Source organism: Leucopleurus acutus (assembly GCF_964270905.1).
Source record: "Leucopleurus acutus genome assembly, chromosome: 5".
NCBI lineage: Eukaryota > Metazoa > Chordata > Mammalia > Artiodactyla > Delphinidae > Leucopleurus > Leucopleurus acutus.
The window spans coordinates 106,068,808-106,073,816 of record NC_139147.1 but is presented as its reverse complement, the minus strand read 5'-3'; positions in this window follow the sequence as shown (position 1 = coordinate 106,073,816).

Sequence of the window (5,009 nt, the reverse complement as noted above, 5' to 3'; positions counted from 1 at the left end):
TTATGATAATTGCATATCTACAAGGATAAATAAAAACACTGCAAAAGGAATACTTGATGTCTTTTAACTTTTTATTTAAAAAAAATATTAAAACACTGATTTTGGGGCTTCCCCGGTGGCACAGTGGTTGGGAGTCCCCCTGCTGATGCAGGGGACACGGGTTCGTGCCCCGGTCCGAGAGGACCCCACATGCCGCGGAGCGCGTCCGGAGCCTGTGCTCCGCAAGGGGAGAGGCCACAACAGTGAGAGGCTCACGTACCGCAAAAAAAAAAAAAAAAACAAAAAAACCCCACTGATTTAACTCTTATTTATGTGGAAAATTATCTCTATAAGAAAATCTAAGTTGGAATAAAGAGAATTTGACTAATTACAGTCATTGAAAGATTATGGGAGTAGTTTTTTCCTCCAGACTAGGATCTTGAGTAACATTTATGTTTTTTGCATTAAATAAAATACAGATATGAAATTTTTCTGACAAACTTAAACACTTTTTAGTTGACTTAGTCTTGTCATATTACGTATTAAAGTCAAGGAATTTATGTGTTTTGCTTTCTGTGGACATGCAGATATTTTAGACAGCAACTATTTTATGTATTTAGCTGATGATAGTGTTTGAAAGTACGTGGCCTAACATTGTAAGTTTAAAAGTTCTAGAGCAGCTTGAAAGTGCATTCCTTATTCAGGGTAAGTTGATTTACATCCATTTTTCTGGTTTAGAGTTCATTGTGTCATTATTCAGTTGTTAGTTCTCTAGGCTTTACTGCCATGTGACTGTTCTGGCCCATGGCTATTGAAATTTGGCCTTACCAGCTGGGAAAAGTTTGCTGCTGTGGCGGGCTTGTGTGGTCTGGCCCTGCCTTACTCTTTTCACTATCTCTCTGTGCCTCAGCTACAGTGAGCTGCTTACGTTTTTTCAAATTGGTCATGTTCCTTCCCTTCTCAGGGGCTTTGTCCATGCTGCTCCCTTTGCTTAGAGTATTTTATCCAGGGTTCTCTACAACCTGGTTTCACAGGATTTACAACAGAAAACTTTAGGTCCAACTCAGAACCATTCTTCCTGTGGAGGCTCTTCCGGACCCTTCAGGCTCTATCAGGTTCTTCTAAAATTCCTGTGATCTTTGAAAAACCCTGAACTTTTCCTTCTAAGCTTACCTCTGCTTATAATGTGATGAGGTATGTGGGGTCTCTGTCTCTTCCTTTAAGTTGTAAGCTCCATGAGGGCAGGAACTGTGTCTGTCATGTTGATAATGATTGTGTTGATAGAGCCTAGTGCAAATTAGGCACAAAATAAATATTTTTTGAATGATGGATAAATAAAATGGAGAGTAATTTGGAATAAGCTTTTTGGAGGATAAATTGGCACTATGAATAAAAAGACCTAAAAAGCAGGATGGTGGTGGGCCGCATGTCTTTTGACTTAGCACTTCCATTTCTAATAATTTAAGGAAACCATCAGACAAATAATACACATAAATATATTTTAAGGCAGTATCTTCATTGCAAGGTTGTTCATAACAGCCTAAAATAGGAAACAACCATTTGTTAGGTATGTTGTATGATTTGCTTAAAGTGGAAGATTGAGCAGTCTTTATGTGGTTTCGTTAGAGAGCATATTGACGTGGAATGGTGGCATTATTATGTGGAAGATTCAGAGTGCTGTTGTTTTTGTGAAAACAAGCACAAACATGTCTGAAGGATATGTACTTAAATGTCTCTGGGTGCTGACTTTTGTTTTGCTTATTTGTATTTTCTAATTTTTCAACAGTAAATACTGTATAATAAGAGTTTAAAAAAACTCACAAAGAACCAAATTCAACAGAAATTTAAGTGCTACTGTTTGAAGAAAGTGGTAGTTAGTGTTCAGAAGGGACGGAGGTAACAGGTAGAGTTTTCCAAAGAAGTTTCGGAATGTAGGTGAGAGTTAAACAGACCCTGAGTGAGAAACAGAATTTGCATTGACAGGAAGGAAATTGAATGTGAAGGGAACCACAGGTGAAAAAAACAATAGAAAATGGGGGATAAAGGCACTTATATTTTGGACCCAGTGGTAGCAGAGAGCAGCTTCAAGTTGTCTGCAAGCTGTCCATGATTTCTGGAATGCCTTGGCCTCAGCCTCAGCCCCCTTGGCTTCTGCCATTTGCAGGTTCTTGGAGCTCTGAGCAGAGATTTGCTGCCTTGAGGGCAATGGGGAAAACTTTGCTGTTTTGTAAGAAATACTGAAAAGTTCTTGACGTCATACAGGCAGGACAGACAGCCAGACTTACTACAAAATCATTAGTACTTATACCCTTGAGGTGTTCTTATATATGGTCATGCACTGAAGTGAACGTGGCCTCTTCTTGGTGAATCTTTATCAGTCCCACTTCTTGGCAGCGACCCTGCCCAACTTACTCTGCTCCCTGGACTGATTTTTTTCCCGCATAAGTTTGACTGCAAATCAGTTGTGTAATGAAAATCAGTGGACTTATGAGGTATTCCATTTGGGATTTGCATCTACCTTTTAGGAGTTTGTCTTTTTTGGTTTTTTGAAGGAGATTGCTTTCTGTGCTGTCTCCAAAGATTTAGTAGGGTAGTAACTTTCTGTGCTTCCATTTCCTGATTAGCAAAATGGAATATCACTAGAGTTCCTTCTGCCACTCATGTTCTTAATTTATGAAACATAAGTATGGTTAATTGCCATATGTTAGATATGTATTCATTGAGGGATGACCTAAAACATTGTCTAGAGAAATAGCTATCCATTCCTTGCATTCAGTTGATGGCTTGGTCAGGATGGGCCCTCTTAGGATCACGTTCAGATTCCTTTGGGCCTTGGCAAGCAAATGCAGCATGCTCGGACATTTCTAGGATACAGTGGGTTGTTCAGGAACAGCCAAAATTGTGGGCTGGTGAGAGTTTCAAGCTTCTTGCCAGGCTCATTCCAACCCCCTCCCCCCTGCTTCTCCCCAAATATTGAGGCTGGTTCAGCTTCCCAAGGAAAATCTGATTATTTCCAGGGTCTGTGTCTTATCACGTTCAGGTAGTTTTTAACCACTCAAAGCAGACCCTATCTGCCCTGAGTAAATAAAAGTATCAGGACAAGAGGCGAATCCCTCTCCCCCTTCCCCACCCCAATGGAGCCCAGATTTTGCGAGCTACAGTGGACAAGAGGTGGTCAAACGGTTGATGGAGTGAGGTAGGAAGAGGATGAGAGGGAGAGGAGAGAGGCTGGGTTTGAGCTGGCAGCAACAGGGCTGGGAGAGCTGGGATGAGACAATCAGCTGCAAGGGGAACAGGGCCTATATGAGCAGCAGGAAGCCTGGCCTGGGACTTGGAGGTGGTGGGGAGGTGGGCCTGGAGGTGGGCCATCAATGGAGAAAAGACAGCCTCTTCAATAAGTGGTGCTGGGAAAACTGGACAGCTACATGGAAAAGAATGAAACTAGAGCACTCCCTAACTCCATACACAAAAATAAACTCCAGATGGATTAGAGATCTAACTGTAAGGCCAAACACTATAAAACTCTTAGAGGAAAACGTAGGCAAAACACTGTATCACATAAATCACAGCAAGATCCTTTCTGACCCACCTCCTAGAGAAAGGGAAATAAAAACAAAAATAAACACATGGGACCTAATGAAACTTCAAAGCTTTTGCACAGCAAAGGAAACCATAAACAAGCCAAAAAGACAACCCTCAGAATGGGAGAAAATGTTTGCAAATGAAACAACTGACAAAGCATTAATCTCCAAAATATACAGGCATGCAGCTCAATATCTAAAAAACAACCCACCAAAAATGGGCAGAAGACCTAAATAGACACTTCTCCTAAGAAGATATACAGATTGCCAACAAACACATGAAAGGATGCGCAACATCACTAATCATTAGAGAAATGCAAATCAAAACTACAATGAGGTATCACCTCACACCAGTCAGAATGGGCATCATCAAAAAGTCTACAAACAATAAATGCTGGAGAGGGTGTGGAGAAAAGGGCACACTCTTGCACTGCTGGTGGGAATGTAAATTGATGCAGCCATTGTGGAGAACAGTATGGAGGTTCCTTAAAAAACTAAAAATAGAGCCACCATATGACCCAGCAATCCCACTACTGGGCATATACCCTGAGAAAACCATAATTCAAAGAGTCATGTACCACAATGTTCATTGCAGCACGATTTACAATAGCCAGGACACGGAAGCAACCTAAGTGTCCATCAACAGATGAGTGGATACAGAAGATGTGGCACATATATACAATGGAATATTACTCAGCCATAAAAAGAAATGATATTGAGTTATTTGTAGTGAGGTGGATAGACCTAGAGTCTGTTATACAGAGTGAAGCAAGTCAGAAAGAGGAAAACAAATACCATATGCTAACACATATATATGGAATCTAAAAAAAAAAAAGCAGTTCTGAAAAACCTAGGGGCAGGACAGGAATAAAGATGCAGACGTAGAAAATGGACTTGAGGACACAGGGAGAGGGAAGGGTAAGCTGGGACGAAGTGAGAGTAGCATGGGCATATATACACTACCAAATGTAAAATAGATAGCTAGTGGGAAGCAGCTGCACGGCACAGGGAGATCAGCTCGGTGCTTTGTGACCACCTAGAGGGGTGGGATAGGGAGGGTAGGAGGGAGGGAGACGCAAGAGGGAAGAGATATGGGTACATATGTATATGTATAGCTGCTTCACTTTGTTATACAGCAGAAAGTAGCACACCATTGTAAAGCAATTATACTCCAATTAGAGATGTTCAAAAAAAAGAAATCAGGTTTGGGAGGAAGGTGATTTCAGTTTTGGTGTTGTGGAACTTTCAGTGCCCAAGGGACTGCTGTATGGACAGAAGCATGGGTTTGAAATGCAAGAGGATTTCCCTGGACAGAGGTTTGGGGGTCATCAGTGGGTCCATCAGGGAGTCAGTGAGATCACCCAGGAGGAGTGTGAGGATAGAGTAGAGAGTGCCAAGGACAGAGCTCTGGGCCCACCCAACCACACTTAACGGCTGGAGTAGAAAGAG